This window comes from Carcharodon carcharias, chromosome 1, assembly GCF_017639515.1.
Source record: "Carcharodon carcharias isolate sCarCar2 chromosome 1, sCarCar2.pri, whole genome shotgun sequence".
Taxonomy (NCBI): Eukaryota; Metazoa; Chordata; class Chondrichthyes; order Lamniformes; family Lamnidae; genus Carcharodon; species Carcharodon carcharias.
In genome coordinates, this window is record NC_054467.1 from 170,713,585 (window position 1) to 170,732,350 (window position 18,766).

General features: G+C 40.6%; 1 protein-coding gene and 1 non-coding gene across 6 annotated transcripts in view; both read right to left on the bottom strand.

The window, feature by feature from the left end:
• ipo11 (importin 11) overlaps positions 1-18,766 on the bottom strand; it is a 699,237-nt gene that overhangs the window by 87,354 nt on the left and 593,117 nt on the right. The window lies entirely within an intron of this gene.
• On the bottom strand, positions 16,934-17,083 carry LOC121285719. Its single transcript, XR_005944758.1, has one exon. It is a non-coding gene; the product is annotated as a U12 minor spliceosomal RNA (small nuclear RNA).

The window sequence follows — 18,766 nt, forward strand, 5'->3', positions numbered from 1 at the left end:
CAAAGAAATGACTGACCAATATATTTTGGTTCTGTCTTCATGAAGGAGGACACAAATAACATACCAGAAATGTTGGGGAACACAGGGTTTGTGAGAGGGAGGAACTGAAAGAAATCAGTATTAATAGGGAAATGGTGTTGGGGTAATTGATGGGAATAAGTCCCCAGGGCCTGATAATCTACATCCAGAGTACTTAAGGAAGTGGCCCTAGAAATAGTGGATGCATTGGTGGTCATCTTCCGAGATTCTATGGACTCTGGAAAAGTTCCTACAGGAGGGTAGCTAATGTAACCCCACTATTTAAAAAGGGAGGTAGAGAGAAAGCAGGAAATTATAGACAAGTCAGCCTGACGTCGGTAGTGGGGAAAATTCTAGAATCCACTATAAAAGATTTAATAGCTGAGCACTTGGAAAACAGTGGTAGAATTGGACAGAGTCAGCATGGATTTACGAAAGGGAAATCAAGCTTGACAAATCTACTGGAATTTTTCGAGAATGTAACTTGTAGAGTTGTTGAGGGGGAGGGAGTGGATGTGGTTTATTTGGACTTTCTGAAGGCTGTCGACAAAGACACACACAAAAGATTAGTGTGTAAAATTAAAGCGCATGGGATTGGGGGTAGTGTATTGAGATGGATAGAAAACTGGTTGGCAGACAGGAAACAAAGAGTAGGAATAAACTGGTCTTTTTCCGAATGGCAGGCCGTGACAAGTGGGGTACCACAGGAATCAGTGCTGGGACCCCAGCTATTCACAATATATATATTGGTGATTTAGATGAGGGAACTAACCGTAATGTCTCCAAATTTGCCAATCACACAAAGCTGGGTGGGAGGATGAGCTGTGAGGAGGATGCAGAGCTGCTTCAGTGTGATTTGGACAAGCTGAGTGAGTGGGCAAATGCATGGCAGATGCAGTATAATGTGGATAAATGTGAGATTATCCACTTTGGTAGCAAAAGCAGGAAGGCAGATTATCTGAATGGCTATAAATTGAGAGAGGGGAATATGTAATGAGACCTGGGTGTCCTCGTACACCAGTCGCTGAAGGTAAGCATGCAGGTGCAGCAGGCAGTAAAGATGGCAAATGATATGTTGGCCTTCATAGAGAGAGGATTCGAGTACAGGAGCAGGGATGTCTTGCTGCAATTGTACAAGGCCTTGGTGAGACCACATTTGGAATATTGTGCACAGTTTTGGTCTCCTTCTCTGAGGAAGGATGTTCTTGCTATAGAGGGAGGGCAGTGAAGGTTTACCAGATTGATTCCTGGGATGGCGGGACTGACATATGAGGAGAGATTGAGTCGGTTAGGATTATATTCGCTGGAGTTCAGAAGAATGAGGGGGGATCTCATAGAAACCTATAAAGTTATAACAGGACTAGACAGGATAGATGCAGGAAGGATGTTCCCGATGGTGGGGGAGTCCAGAACCAGGGGTCACAGTCTGAGGATACGGGTAGACCATTTAGGACTGAGATGAGGAGAAATTTCTTCACCCAGAGAGTGGTGAGCCTATGGAATTCGCTACCACAGAAAGTAGTTGAGGCCAAAACATTGTATGTTTTCAAGGAGGAGTTAGATATAGCTCTTGGGGCGAAAGGGATCAAAGGGTATGGGGAGAAAGCGGGAGCAGGCTATTGAGTTGGATGATCAGCCATGATCGTAATGAATGGTAGAGCAGGCTTGAAGGGCCGAATGGCCTACTCCTGTTCCTATTTTCTATGTAATTCTGTAGCAATGGACATGATAGTAGTGTGCAATGACTAAACTACACCTCATACTTTATGACACAAATTATTTCTGTCTATTGAGTGATAATCCTAAGCAGCACTTGTCAAGTGTATTGCCTGCATGGCTATACCGAGCCCTATAGCATTATTATGCCCACCATAAACTCTGCAATTCATTTACTGAAACCCAAAGTAAAATGGAACCTTGTTTTATTTAAATAGTGGGAATACAACTAAACCACTAAAAATGCTTAATTTATTAAAATCAACACTCATTGGTCAAAACAATGTCTTTGTTTATATAGGACAGCTGTCATTCACTCTCCTAAAAAAGATAATGCACCTTGGCATACAATTCTACAAAGAAAGAATTCTGCTGTGTCATATGGTTAAACCAATTGAATGTGACAGCTTTCTGCAGGCCAAATCTAAAATCCAGAGGGTTGGGTTCAAGTTCTATGATTAATAAGAGACCTTCTAACGGCTCAATGTAACAACAATTTATGCTTATTGCTCACACTCATTTAATGCTAGCTTACAAGAATGCATGCCATTTAAAAGGACCCCACCTTTTTTCCTTACTTTTCACAATACAATGAAATAAATTGCACACAAGGTGTATCAATGAACAAATGGTAAATATGCTACAGGCAAGGTCGGAGTCTTCAGTTTCCTCAAATAAAAAAAGGCTTTGCCAAACATTTTCATCAAGACTTTGAACTTTACCTTAATCAATGCTGAAGAAGGCATTTCATTACAGCCCTGCTGGAATTTGCAAAGATTGCAGCTAATATCTTGGCTTTGGGATGCTGGGTAGATGAATCTTTTGCTGAATAACTAAAGCATTGTTTAAGTTTCACTCTAATTTTTGGGGTACTTATACTAGTGCTGTTATAGGCAACAGCATTCAGAAATACGGAGGATATCCCTTTGTGCAACATGTCCTCCTTAACAAGTTAACAAAGGCAAAATAAATTACATTCATGTAAATGAGATTTAAGTCATGGGCAGGCTAAAAGGGCACTAAACAAATTAACTCCCATGCTCATTATGTTCAACTAACCAACATGTTCAATCTACAAAGATTGTTCAAAAACACAGCCCAATCTAAAGAATACTAGATAGTAGTTATGGTGAAACTATACAGTGCTCTGGGCAGACCATCAGTTAAGTACTGATTCCTGTTTTGGCTGCTGAGAATACAAGTCATTTAGATACTGGCTGGTAGAAAGTATTTTAAGGTTTTGAACCAAATATGAGGAGCAAAAATGAATGTACAAAGAATTGGAGAGGACCTGACTTGGGCGGAGAGAGAATCGACAGAGGAAAAGAACATTTTCTGCTTTAAAAGGAGGAAAGCAAGGTAGTGAGGCAGAAAGTTGGAAGGAGGGAATTCCATAGCCTGGGCCTAGACAACTGAAAGTACAGTCACCAATAATGGAGCAATTATAATTGGGATGCACAAGAGGCCAGAATTAGAGGAGCACAGATATCTCAGAAGGTTGTTGGGTTCGAAGAGATTTCAGGGTTAGGGAGGGGCAAGGCTATAGAGGGACTTGAAAACAAGGATGAGAATTTTAAATCAATACATTGCTTGACATAGGCCAATGTAGGCCAGCAAGCACAAGGGTGATAGTAAAACTGAACTTGCTGCAAGTTAAGACATGTTTTTCATTCTTTCAAGGGATGTTGATGACACTGGCAAGGCCCATTTGTTGCCCATTCTTAACTGTCCTTGAATAGAGCCACTTCAGTTAAGAGTCAATCACATTGCTGTGAGTTTGGTGTCACAGTAGGCCAGAAAAAGAAAAGGAAATCTGCTCTCCTTTCCAAGAGCTTTAGGGAACCAGATGAGTTTTTACAACAATCGACAATGATTCCATGGGCATCACTACTGAGACTAGCTTTACATTCCAGATTTATGAGTTGAATTTAAATTCCACCATTCAAACTCATGTCCCCAGACCAATAGCTTAGCCCTCTGGATTGCTATGTCACTGGTTCCCCCTGTGCAGAGTTTTGGATAACCCCAAGTTTATGGAACAGTCAAGAGTACATTGAACAGTCAAGTTTAGAGATAACAAGGGCATGGCTGAGGGTTTCAGCAACAGATGAGTTGAGGCATAGTCAAACAATGTTAGAGATTGGAAAAAGGCAGTCATAGAGGTAGCACGAATATGCGGTCAGAAGCTCGTCTCAGGATCAAATACGATATCAAGATTGTGAACAGACTTAATCTTAGACCATTGCCAGGGAAAGTGAGACTTGGCAGTTAGAGAATGGAGATGGGAGCAGGGGCAAAAGACAATGGTTTCAGTCTTACCAATATTTACAACTTAGAAGGGTGGTGTTTTCTGCCCTAATCCTTCTAGCTGGTAGAAGTCAAAGTTTAGCAGGTGAAGTTAAAGAAGCCTTGGTGAGTTGCTGCTATGCATACACATTGCAGCCACTGTGTCTCATTGGTGGAGGAAGTGAAGGTTTAAGCTGGTAAATGGGATGCCAAACAAACATGCTGCTTTGACCTGGATGGTGTTGAGCTTCTAGCGTTGTTGGAGCAGCGCTCATGTAGGCAAGTGGAGAGTACTCTGTCACACTCACGTCTTTTGCCTCATAGATGGTGGACAGGCTTTGGGGAGTCGGGAATTAAGTTACTCTTGGCAAAATTCTCAGCCTCTGACCTGTTCTTGTTGCTTGAGGTGAAAGTAACTGCCCTTGACAACAAGACAACATTTATATGTATTTATATAACTTGTCCAGTTAAGTTTCCTGTCAATTGCAACCCCAGGATGTTGATGGTGAAGGGGAGTCAACAATTGGAATACTGTTGAGTGTCAAGGGTAAATGGTTAGAATCTCTTATTGGAGGTACTCATTGTTTAGCACTTGTGTGTCATGAATGTTACTTGCCACATCACCTGAAGCATGAATTGTCCAGACCTTGTAAGCAGGCACGGATTCAGTACCTGAGTCGCGAATGGTGCTGAACATTGTGCAATCATTAAAGAACATTCCTCCCCGCACCTGTTTGGACAAAGGCTATAATGAGGTCAGGAGCTGAGTTGAACTGGCCAAACCGAACCCAAACTGAACACATGAGCAAGTTATTACCATGTAAGTGCACTTAAAGCATGGCTGACAAGTTTCATCCCTTTGCCGGTGATTGAGCGTAGGCTGATGTGGCACTAACTGCTTTTTGTGGACAGGGCGTACCTAGGCTTTTTTCCACATTGTAGCTGTACTGGAACAACTTGGCTAGGGGCTTGGCTAATTCTGGAGCACAAAACTATGTTAATACAGCCAGGATATTTTCAGGGCCTACAGCCTTCGCTATATCCAGTGCACTCAGCTATTCCTTGATATCATGAGTGAACTGAATTTCCTGAAGACTGGTGTCTTTGATGGTACAGCTTCAGGTGGAGGCTGAGATGGCCTTCTCAGCCTCATCCACTCGGCACTGCCAGCTGACGTGGTCTTTTATATTCAATACAGCTATTGTTGAGGACATGCTTGCCCTTGGAGCCTCCTCATCCCATTAGTTGTTTAATTTGCCACCATCACACAGGACTGAATGTGGTAGGACCTCAGAGCTTTGATCATAGATTCCAGTGTCTACCTGACAAAGTGAAAACTTGCCCAAGATTTTATAATACTCACCAATTAAAATCCTGGCACTTTCTTCATAATGACACTTCTGTTTGGCTCAGTTACAAACATGATCACATTTGTGAAGTAAAATCAATATTTAACTATTTTGACAGTTTCTCATTGAGCAATTTATGTATTCCTCCTATGCATAATGTTAAGAAAAACAAAATAAAAAAGATTACCGAAGTCCCAAAAATCTTTTGTGGGCAAGAGATTATAAACTCCATGTACAGTGTGCAGCAAAATAGGTAACATGGAAGAGAATTAATCTTTCCTGACAAGTGAACAGCATGACTTACAGACAGGAAGTATATCATATAGCCCTACGGCAGTTAGTACTAAGATGAGGAGATAGTTAAGGTCACAGATAAGACAATCACTGTAGAGGTTACCACTCAGTACAAAACTCTTCAATTCTGAAAACAGATTTGAAATGTGATAAAAGATATTTCAATGTGAATCAGTTCAAAATATAGCCTGAAAAGCTGGAAAATATTTTTGCTGAAGAAGTCATTTCTCATGTGGAATACTGTATTTTTATATAAGAATTTAAGAGATATCAATTAAATATCTCAAAGTGCTTGCACCAAGAAACTAAAGGCAAGATCTTTAATATTGTTTATTTCATATCCTTTGAAAATCAATTGTTCATTTGGAGTTTATCAAGGATGGAAAGCTGCAGCTTAAGAAAAGCATTGCAGAAGTGTGGAGCAGTGTAAGCAAGGTGTGTCCATAACCCAGAAATCAATGGATTGAAATCATCTTCTGCTATTTATATTCTTTAGTCACTAATAAGCCTAGTATGGAATTCAGGAAAACTTCTTTATCCAAAAAGTGTTAAGAATATTGAATGTAAAACCATAAGAAACAGTTGAGGCAAATAACACATGCCTTTAAGAGAGAGCTAGATGAGCATGTGTGAGAAAGTAATAGCAGGATATGATGGTAGAGTTAGATGGAGTAGGGGGTGAGGGAGCTTGTCCAGTGCAGGGGTTCTCCATGTGGGGTCCATGGCCTCCTAGGAATCCACAAAAAGATTTCAGGAGGTCCACTTGTAGTTCCCTGACTCCATCCCACAGCAACACAATATCATGTTAGTTTCTAACCCAAGTCCCACAAAGAATGTGTGAAATTGGAAACTAATGTTTGGTCCCCCAGAGGCTCCTGGTCATCAGTCCAGTGGCATGTCATCAAGGAGCAGAGTCCAGTATCAGCAGGCATGTTCTGTTCGGCTTGTTATTAATGAATGAGATAAGAAGTTGGGGGTGATGGATCCATCAATATCATCAGTCTCAGCAGTATTCTGTCAGCTCCACTGACATCCTATTAAACTCACAGTGGCAGTCTACCCACCACAAAACAACAATCTACTCACCACACAGCATCAGTCTATACACCTCAATGTGCCAGTCCGCCTTACTTAGTGCAACAGTCTTCGAACCTTCATAACAGTCTACTGACATAAGCAAAATTTAGCCAGGATGAACATTGACCATGACATGCATGTGTACTTGTTGAAAATACCTCAATATCTGAAAAGAATTGTTGCTCAGCACCAATAACAAGTTTCATATTAAGTAAAGCAAAAATAAATATGTTTAACTGCATAGCTAATTTTTATACTGTAACAATACTTGTGTTGTTTTATAGATCCCCATGGAATTTTTACAACACGGTGGAGGAGCCTCAGAAGCTCCTTTCTTAAAAGATTGAGAACTCCAGATCTAGTGCATAAAATAGACCAAAGGGCTGTTACGAAAGTTCAATAATTCTCTTGTTATTCTGGTTTATAGATGTGAGTGGAGATGGTTCTGTGTGATTTAATTATATTCGGAGTCAAGAAGACTGCAAGCTTGAAATTATCAAAATAAATTAGGAGTAGACGTGTATTTGAAATCCTAATGAGTAAACATGGATGCTGTCTGAGCATGTAAGGCGTGAAGGAAATTTGCATTTTTAGATAAGTGAAGTTGTTTAGATTTCAAAGGGATGTTAGGATGCTTACAACTGGCCAGATAAGCAAGGCCAGGCAGTGTGTTTATTTTTCCCAAAGGTTACTGACAATATTGGCAAAATGGAAGTTTTATTATGGGAAAAGTACATTTTCAAAGACATATGACACAATGGAACTTAAGATTAAAGAGAAAGAAACATATAAAGGAGAATGAAAGGCTATGTTGTGGGGCCATCTAACAGGGTCCAACAGAAGTGTGTGTGAAACAAACTTCGGGAATCATCCAGCCAGTTGTACATAAGTCTGCTTAGTCCAGTAACCAAAGTTGGAGAAAAGCCTTTGGAAATTCCACTGTCAAGTGGGCAGTGTGGTAACTTGCTGGCTTGTTTTTTTTAAATTTAAAATCTATTTTGGATTGTTGCCTTAAAGGGGATGTGTTGTTGGGAGTTAATTAAAAATTTTAGGATTTGAAATCTTATCTTTTGTTAATAAATATTTTATTTTAATTTTTAAAATCTCTAAAAGTCTTAGTGGACTCCTTACTTCTGAATTCAATGCACATATCTTTTAATAATAAATACAAATTGCAAAACCACTTTGATAGCATGGTCAAGTTTCCCTTGCATATTTGGTCCGCCTGGCACACATCACCTGCCACGTCATACTGGGGCCTAATTTTGTCTTGTACACTAGATGGAAAACTGGAGAAATCAAGGTGAAAAAGGTTTTAGTGCAGTGTGACTGAGATTGGGGTACAATTGATTGATGTTGGGAAGGTGGAAGTGGAAAAATGGACAATTTTACACTTTCCCACATTATACTCCAATTGCCAGGTCTAGGCCCACTCACTTCATCTATATCCCTTTGTAGCCTCCTTTTGTCCTCTTCACATCTTACTCTCCTACCTTAGTGTTATCAGCAAATTTAACAACCATACTTTCAGACTCTTTATACAAGTCATATATATAAATTATAAGACGTTGAGGCCTAAGCACTGATCCCTGTGGCATACCACTTGTTACATCTTGCCAACCAAAAAAAAGACCCATTTATGCCTACCCTCTGTCCATATAGTCTATGAAGAAACTCAAGCTTGGGATGGTAACTGCTAGAAGGCATTAGCATGATCGCATCGATTCAGGACTCAGTTTTTGGATAAAGAATATAAAACATCACGTTAAATCTCTGAAAACTCAAAGAATAAAAGTAAATCCAATTACGTGCTTCCTTTCAATGATGATATGTCATAAATGAGACAAATTCTTGTAATTTTAGTCTAATCCCCAGTGAATGCAAATCTATGACATAATCACCTTGACTACAGAAACCATATCTCAGCAATATTGCTTAGAGAGATTCAGTGAAAGTATAGTTCCTGCATAAGTTGTTATGGTCACACTACCAGCAACTTTTCAAACCGAATATGCCAACTGAATAGGATCAAGTAGATCTTGTTCCCCTGCTCAATCACACACAGCTCTCTGTATATGCAGAGCATCTAAATTATTTTATGCCAGTACGTAATATTTTCATTGTGATTGTGTATACTTAAGATATACATTAAGTCTGGAAAATGCTATTTGGGGTTAACTGAGAGTTAAACAGTTTTAGGAGGATTTATTCCTGTTTATTTTCTTGTGATAATGGTGATTTCAAATTGTGCACTAAAATACTGTACTGTATCTCTCTGACGTGGAATGCCAAAAGAATGAAGAGGGAAAGCAGTAACCCTCTTAATTGATTGTAGATTGCAAATAAGAGGGAGGTAATCCTCTAAAATAGCACAGGGAAGGCAAAACCAGACCTTAACTTGAAAAATTACTGTGGCATTACATATTTTAGTATAATGAAAACCCGTTTTACAGGCCAGGATTTAAACCCTTTTGGTATAGTTCAGGGAAAGGGTGCACATATTGAAGCAAACCTCTCCCCTGCACTTGCACAATGCTTAATGTAAGAGGCATGGGAGGAGATACTACAGAGAGTATTTTGATGAATCCAGTGCCTACAGCCTATTCTTAATATCATGTCGAACTATTCAAATTATTAAAGATTGGTATCTGTAAAGGTGGGGACCTCAGAAGGAGGCCAAATGGATCATTCAATTGGCACTTCTCGTTGAAGATAGCTGAAAATGCTTCAACTTTTTCACTCACAAGATGGACTCCACCATTATTGAGGATGGATACATGATCTTGGAGCTCACTCCTCCCCATTAGTTGTTTAATTGTTCACCACCATTCACAGCTGAATGTAGCAGGACTCTAGAGCTTTGGTCTGATCTGTTGGTTGTGGGGTTGCTTAGCCCTGTCTGCTGCATATCCCATCACAAAATTGTTACAGCAAAGGAGGTGGCCATTTGGCCCACCATGTCTGGCTCAACTGATGAGCAGTTTACCTAGCGTTGCTCTCCCACCTTGTTTCTATTATTTAACATTCATGTAGTTCTGCGTTGTGGATTCACCAGGTTGGCATCTCCTTCACAGGTATGCCTGGTGCCGCTCCTGGTATTCTCTCCTACATTCCTTATTGAACTAGGGTTTATCTCTTGGCTTTTATTATAGATTTTTGTTTCATTAACTAAATTTAAATTCCCCACCTGCTGTGGTCGGATTTGAACTCATGCCTCTGGATTACTAGTCCAATACTGTCACCACAATCCTACCATAGCTACTTACACTGATGGCAATTAAGAAAAATAGCACAATAAAATTAGAACTGCACTGATGCATACATTTCCTGATCATTGGATGTTGCAACCAATTCCTGTACAATCCTCGACCCTGTGATTCCGGGGTGTGTTGCTTGTATCATAACATTGCTATGCACAAGGCCAAACAATACAGCAAGAGCAAAACAGAGAAGGTAATGTTACTGCTGCAAGTAGATCAGGACACATCTCATGAAACACTGGTGCAGTCTGGAAAATAGTGTGACAAGTACTAATTCAAGATTTTTTATTTACAAAATCTAATCTGTCTACTTCACTGAACCAACCCATCGAAAAATACCAATAAAACTGACTCAAAATGCTCTCTTTGACACTTCCTCCACAATCACCATTGCTGTAGTGCCGCATTTCACAAACACAAAGGCATTCTTAGTAAAACAGACAAATTAAGTCCCTAACATTTATTGAATACATTGAGTGATATGTGAACGATGATATTTTGCCACCTTGCTTGTCAATATCTAATGCCTAAACTATAACTTCTTGGAAATGATTCAATAATGTTCAGTAGTGAAAGGAATGCATGTATTTTCATGGCCAATCCTATACTGATTTCTGAACTTTAAAATACTACAACAAATATTTAGAAATTCCTTTTGGAGCTTAAGGATTTTGAAGGTTTGATATTTGCTTCACTTGTTTTTCTATCACATTTCTGTCAGAGTAACTGACATTTACCTACATTTCTTATACACAAGTTAAAGCTAAAATACTTTTTTTTATTCATTTGTGGGATGTGGCATAAACAAGGCCAGCATTAATTGCTCAACCCAAATTGTCATCAAAGAACGTGGTGGTGAGTAGTAGGTATATCCAGTATTGTTTGGTAAGGAGTTCCAGGATTTTGACCCAGTGACAATAAAGGTACTGTGATAAATTTCTAAGTTGTGAAAGGGAGTGCAACTTGGAGGGAAACTTGCAGACTGTGGTGTTCCATGCACCCGCTCCTTGTATCCTGCTAGGTGATAAGGGTCGTGGATTTGAAAATGCTGTCAAAAGACGCTTGGCAAGTTGGTACGTTACATCTTGTAGATGGTACACTGGCAGTCACAATGCACCAGTAATAGAAGGAGCATATGTTGGGGTAGGGTGTCAATCAAGTGGTCAGCTTTGTCCTGAATGATGGTGGACCTTTTGAATGTAGTTGGAGCTGCACTCAACCAGGCAAGTGAAGAGTATTCCATCATATTTCTTAGTGGCATTATGACCCTAAGATATGAAAGACATCATAAACTGTTTAAATCAAACCTTACCTTTTTTTGCTTTTTAAAAAATGGACCTTGCTGAACCAAGAGATGGTTGCTACAGGTCACATGATTCACAAGTTGGCTGGAAATTTCTAACAGCTGTTACAGGACAAAAGCTCAACACTCGTCCATGTGGAATCTCACACCTCTCATTGTGAGGACACATTACAATCAATGAAATCAGGGACCAGCAGACGATCTGTCTCCCCAGCCTGGTCCCAAAACAAAGGAGTCTATCGAAACTCCTTACACCTGCAGGAGATGCTAAATGCCGTCTATCTCCAAAGGTGAACGTTAAGTTTTACCAGAGACATAGAAACTGCTCGTTAGCCTGCAACTATCTCATTATTGATCAACATCACATGACCTAAGCTTGTGGCCTTTGGAAAGTTTTAATGTTACATTTCGAGACTCATAGCAACATAGAAAATAGGAGCAGGCCATTCGGCCCCTTGAGCCTGCTCCGCCATTCAATATGGTCATGGTTGATCCTCTATCTCAACACCATACTCCCGCTCTCTCCCTATACCCACAGGTGCCTTTAGAGTCTAGGAATCTATATTTCCCTCTTAAATATATTCAGCAACTTGGTTGCCATAGCCTTCTGTGTTAGAGAATTTCACATTTTCACTACCCTGAGGGAAGACATTTCTCCCCATCTCAGTCCTAAATGGGCTACCCCATATACTGAGACTGTGACCTCTTGTTTTGGACCCCAAAGCAGAGGAAACATCATCTCTGCATCCACTCTGTCTAGCCCTGTCAGAATTTTATATGTTTCAATGAGATCCACTCTCATTCTTCTAAATTCCAGTGAATACAGGCCTAGTCAACCAAATCATTCCTCATATGACAATCCTGCCATCCCAGGAATCAGTCTGGTGAACCTTCGTTGCACTCCCTCTATAGCAAGTATAACCTTTTTTAGATAAGGAGGCCAAAAATGCACACAATACTCCAGGTGTGGTCTCACCAAGGCCCTGTACAGCTGCAGTAAGACAACCTTGCTCCTGTACTCAAGTCCTCACGCAATGAAGGCCAACATACCATTTGCCTTCTTAATTGCTTGCTGCACCTGCATGCTTGTTTTCAGTGATTGGTGTACAAGGACACCCAGGTCCCTTTGTACATCAACATTTCTCAATCTATCACCATTTAAATAATACTGTTTTTCCTGCCAAAGTTAATAACTTTATACTTATCCATGTTATACTGCATCTGCCATGTAATAGTCCACTCACTCAACTTGTCTAAATTGCCTTGAAAAGCCTCTTAACATCCTACTCACCACTCACATTCCCACCAAGTTTCATGCTGTCAGCAAATTTGGAAATATTACATTTGATTCCCTCATCCAAATCATCGATATATATTGTGAATAGCTGGGGTCCAAGCACTAATCCCTGCGGTACTACACTAGTCACCACTTGCCACTCCAGAAAAGACCCATTTATTCCTATTGTCTGTTTCCTGTCTGCTAAACAATTCTCAATCCATGCAAATACATTACTTCCAATCCCAAAAGCTTTAATTTTACACACTAACCTCTTATGTGGGACTTCATCAAAAACTTTGAAAATCCAAATACATTACATCCACTGGTTCCCCCTTATCTAGTTATGTCCTCAAAAGGCTCCAGTAGGTTTATTAAACATGATTTTCCTTTCATTAATTCATGTTGACTTTGTCTAATTCCATTGATATTTTCTAAGAGTCCTGTTACCACATCCTTTATAACAGACTCTGGCATTTTCCCTACTACTGATGTTTGGTTAACTGGTCTGTAATTCCCTGTTCTCTCCCTCTCGCCTCCTTTAAATAGTGGGGTTATAATTGCCACTTTCCAATCTGCTGGGATTGTTCCAAAATCTACAGAAGTTTGGAAGATGACAACCAACGCATCCACTATTTCCATGGCCACCTCCTTTAGGTACAGGGATGTGGATTATCAGGCCCTGGGGATTTATCGGCTTTCAGTCCCATTAATTTCTTCAGCATTTTTTTTTATAATACTACTTTTCGTCAGTTCCTCCTTCTCACTAGACCTTTGGTTCCCTAGTTTTTCTGGGAAGTTATTGTGCCTTCCTCCATGAAAATAGTACTAAAGTAGCTGCTTAATTGCTCTGCCATTTCCTTGTTGTCTGTTATAAATTCCCCTGTTTCAGACTGTAAGAGACCTACATTTGTCTTCACTAATGTTTTTATTTTTACATACTTTTAGAAGCTTTTGCAGTCCGCTTTTATGTTCCTTGCAAGTTTACTTTCCATAAGATGTAAAAGCAGAAGTAAGCCATTCAGACCATTGAGTCTGCTCTGCCATTCAGTGAGATCATGGCTAATCCTCAATTCCACTTTCTAATCTTTTCCTCATAAACTTCCATTCCCTTACTGATCAAAAATCTATCCCAACCTTGAATATACTTAACCTGAGGTTCCCATCTCCCTGCCACTCTAGTTTAAACCCTCCCTCACAGTACTCACGATTACCCCTGCGAGGATATTGGTCCCGGTCCAGCTGGGATGCAACCCGTCCAGTTATACAGATCCCATCTTCCACAGAATCGGTCCCAATGCCTCAGGAATCTAAATCCCCCTCTCCTACATCATCTCTCCAGCCACGCATTCATCTGGTCTATTCTTCTATTCCTGATCTCGCTAGCATGTGGCACTGGGAATAATCCTGAGATTACTACATTGGAGGTCATGCTTTTAATTTATTTTCTAGTGCCCTATATTCTGGGACCACATCCCTCTTTTTATCTATGTCATTGATGCCAATATGGACTACAACCTCTGGCTGTTCACCCTCCCCATTCAGAATGTCCTGAAGATGCTCAGTAACATCCTTGACACAAGCACCAGGGATGCAACATACCATCCTGGTATCATGTCTGTGGCCGCAAAAATGTCTATCTGTTCCCCATACAATAGAATCCCCTATCACTATTGCTCTCCCACTGTCTCCCGCCACTGCCTCCCCTCGTGCAGCTGTGGTGTCACAGACTTGGCTCTTGCGGAGTTCCCCGAGAAACCATCTCCCCCAGCAGTATCCAAAATGGAAAATCTGTTAGAGAGGGAGATGGACCCAGGGGGGTCCTGCAATACCTTTCGAGTGCTTTTACTCTGTCTGGCAGTCACTGTGACCACTTCACTGTACTGGCTATCTACAAAGATCTCATCCTTGCGGATGCTCCACGGTGACTCCAGATGCAGCTCCAGATCTGAAATGTGGATTTTGAGTAGCTGCAGCTGGAGATACCTCCTGAACATGTGATCGCCCTGGACAATGGAAGTGTCCCTGACTTCCCACATTGTACAGGAGGAGCATTTCACATGGTCGAGCTGCCCTGCCATGGTTTACTCTTAAATTACTCCCTTTACTTTTACTTCCTCTAGTTTAAAGAATATTAAAGAGAGCAGAAATACTCACCAGGTTCTACTTACCAAGTCTACCGTTCTTCTTTCTCAGGAAAGATAGAAAATGAAAGGATCATCTCCTTCCCTCTTCACTGAAATCCCTCCCTCACCATCTCCAATTTAAGCACTCGAATGCAGCCCAAAGCAGCACTCCAGTGCAGAGAAGGCAATGGTGTACATGGCCTGCTTTTATGCTCTTCGAATCCAGCTTCCAAAAACCTGTTTAAGCCAGTTATCTGATTAACTAGCTGCAGCTGCAAGCAGAGCTGTATAACTTCTGTTTCAAAGCTGGGCTAAAACTCACCTTCTCCCAACCCAAAGAGCAACTTTTAGTTAATTGTCAAATTAAAGGAAGACTAGATTTTAGATAGAAGTTAACCCTTAAAAGTTCCTCACTCACTAAACTTCAACTTGAGCACTCTAATGCAGCTCAAAGCAGCACTCCAGTGCAGACTCTCAACTCAGTCTACTGTTTAAACTACAGCCTGCAAACTTCAAAGTAGAACTCCAGGATGACCAACAGTCTGCATCAAGTCTAAGCCTCCTCAGAGCCTGCTTCTCTGAAGGATTCATGCCATAGACTGCTGAGTAGTCTTTGTATACCAACCTCATCTCACTACATCACCATCAACTTTAAAGGAATTCTGCAAAATCTGCTTCAGCTAGCTAATCCCGCCTGAACTGTAGCTCCTCCACGGGGGAACTCTCACTAGACTCTGACTTTCTGGATTCTGGCAATCATGTGAACTGATATCCATATCTGTGGTGCTTTTACTTTTAATTTATTCATAGTTGTAAAAACTCCTCTTTCCTATCTTATTATGCGTGTGTATGAAGTTGCAACCATTCCTCAGGTTTGAATGTGTGAATAAACTATACTTCTTATTCAACTGTGCAGAGAGTTTGCTGCGAGTCACCTTAAAAATTGACATCACAAACAGGGAGTTTGGGGAAACATGCCACAGCCTATTTCAAAAAATTAAACACCTCTGCTTATGGACAGACGGCGAGAAAATAAAATAGTTCATTTTTGCCTTTCTCCCCTGTTCGTAACAGTGGGCAGGCTTTTTTGGAGGGGGGGGGGGGGTCAGGAAGTGACTCGTTTGCTGCAGAAGACCGAGCCTCTGTAGCTGCAGTGTGTGTGGGGTTGGTCCAGTTACGTTTCTGAACAATGCTACCCCCAGGATGTTGGTGGGATATTCAACAATGGCAATGCTGTTGAATATCAAGGTATGATGGTTAGACCAACATTGTTGCTCTGTGTAATCTTACATCTCTTTCTGAACTAACTGCTGAACTCTACCTCCATCTTACCTCTGTTGTTCAGTGGTCTCCAATACAGATCAATAATTGTAACATTTCTCTTCCTATGCCTTAACCAAATCCAATAGTATTAGGATTTCATTTTAACACAGTACCTAGCCTATCTTTGAATTCTAGTGCTATGATAGGACCCTTTAACAAAAACATCGGCCAACTCTTTTCTCCCCTCAAAGAGATGGGTGGACTCTCTTTCATTGGAGATTGTCATTGCCTATTACTTGTATTGCATGAATGTTAATTGCTACTCATCAGCCCAAACCTAAATGTCGTCTAGTTTCTGTTGCATGCAGGCAAGGACTGCTGCATTCTCAGAGGAATAGAACTGAAAACTGTCATCAGCAAACATTTCCACTCCTGATCTTATGATGTGGGGGAGGTCATTTAATAAGCAGCTGAAGGTGGTGGAGCCTTGAACGCTGTCCTGAGGAATTTCTGCAGTGATGTCCTGTGGCTGAGGTGATTCGCACTGTAAATATAAAAGTTAATAACTCCTAGCAAAGCTTTTTAAAGCTATCAACTATACTGTATGGCAAATTATTTTTTCATGTTTATGAAAGCAATGTAGATAAGCTGTCGTGGTGTCTTTGTAAACTACACCAGCTAAAACAAATGTTAATTTTTTTTGCAATTATAGAATTTTAATTAGCAAATTGTTGGTGATAGCACCAAGAATAATTGATCTTCCAATCAACAATGCCAGCTGAGGTAGTTATCTCTCAACCATGTATCATATGCTGCAAAGTATCACTTTATTCAGAGTCTATAATCCAAATGAAATTAAGTACTTGGTCCAATTTGAGTTAATTAGAGCCAGACAGCACAGATTTCTAAAAGCAAGTTTTGTTTTCTAGTTGCTTTTACATCCTTATTTTCCTTGTTTGAGGGGCCAGGCAGACTAGTGCGCTGTGGCATCCCACAAAGTAGGCTGGTCACCTGTAGGGTAACATTTATCCGCTCAAAATTTCCTCTTGCACAAGGCAGCAAGGACCGGGCATCACCCCGGACCATTATTTTCCTTACTCATTAGTTTAAGGCAAAAAAAAGTTCCGCTGCGACAGGAGTAGTTACTGGAACTTTAAACGGTCTCACAGTTTGACTGTAATCATTTTGGGATTGCAGCTGAACGGAGTCAGCATGACCAACTTTACAACACACTTCACAAGTAACAGAGAGGACAGGTGAAAGAAATGCAATGAATGTAGCTTTTATGGATTTTCAAAAGGCATTCAATTAGAAGAGTTTACGGTTTAAATATGGTATATGGAATTTAGGAGAGTGTGTAGCCTTGCGGATAGAGGGCAAGACACCAAAGCATAAGGGCAAAATGAAACTTCTCAACTAGAAAGATGTGGCCAATAGTGTTCTACAGGGATGCGTGTTAGGATCACTTCTATTAACCACTAATGGAAATGTGTCAGAGGTGGAAACTGAAGGAACAATGTCAAAATTGGCTGGCAATACCAAATTAAAAGAGGTCTGGCCAATTGTGATGAGAATTGTGAATTGCTGAAGGGGTTCACAGATAGGCCAGCAGAGGGCAGGTTGGTGGCAGATGCAGTTCAATGTAGAAAAATGTAAAATAATAGATTTTGGATGAATAAGTAAAGGCTCCTAAACTGATCAGGTTTTAAATGGAGTTGAAGAGCAGAGGGACACCAGTTAGCAGATAAAAATGCCATGAAAGATGGCAGTGCAAAAATAAACAAATCTGGCTTGTATCAGAAGTCAGGAGATAATGTTGAACTGCTAAGCCAATACTAGTAAATGGCTGCCAATTTTTGACACCTCAGAGTACCTTAGAAAACTAATCTGGGAAAATAACGACTTTACAACAACACTAACAACTTGCATTTATATTGTGCCTTTAACATAAAACTTCCCAAAGCACTTCACAGGAGTATTTTAAGATAAAATATGACCATGCAAGGAGAGATTAGGTCAGATGATCAAGGGCTTGGTCACAGGTAGCTTTCAAGGACTATTTTAAATGAGGAAAATGAGGTTGAGAGATGAAGAGATTTAGGTTGACAATTTCAGGGCTTAGGCCCTAGACAGCTGAAGGCCTAGCCACAAATAGTGGAGCGATTAAAGTCAGGGATGGTCTCATGGCCAAAATTGGAGGCACAGAGATATCTTGGAGCGCTCTGGAGATTAGAGAGAGAGAGGGAGAAGCAAAGTCATGGAGCAATTTGTAAACAAAGATGAGCATTTAAAAATCATGGCATTGCTGAATTTGAAGCCAGTGTAGGTCAGCAAGCACAAGAATGATGGCTGAATGGGATTTGGTGCAAGTTTGGACAGAAGAGTTTCCAATGACTTCAAGTTCATGGAGGGTAGAATATGGGAATCTGGCTGGGGTGTGTTAAATAGTCAATGAAGAGATTTAAAAAAAAGGCATGGATGAGGGTTTCAACAGCTGAGGCAAGAACAGAGAAGGGCAATATTACAGAAGTGGAAACAATCAGTCTTTGTGATGGATGTGCAGTTGGAAGCTCATTTTGGGGTCAAATATGATGCCAAGGTTGGGAACAGTGTGATCCAGTCTCAGGCAGTTACCAAGGAAAGGGAGTTGCTGGATAGGGAGCCAAGTTTGTGACAGGAACTGAAGACAATGGCTTCAATATTCCCAATATTTAATTGGAGGAAATCTCCATTCATCCAGTACTAAATGTCAGGCAAGCTTTCTCACAATGTAGAGATCATTGAGGGGTCAAGAGAGG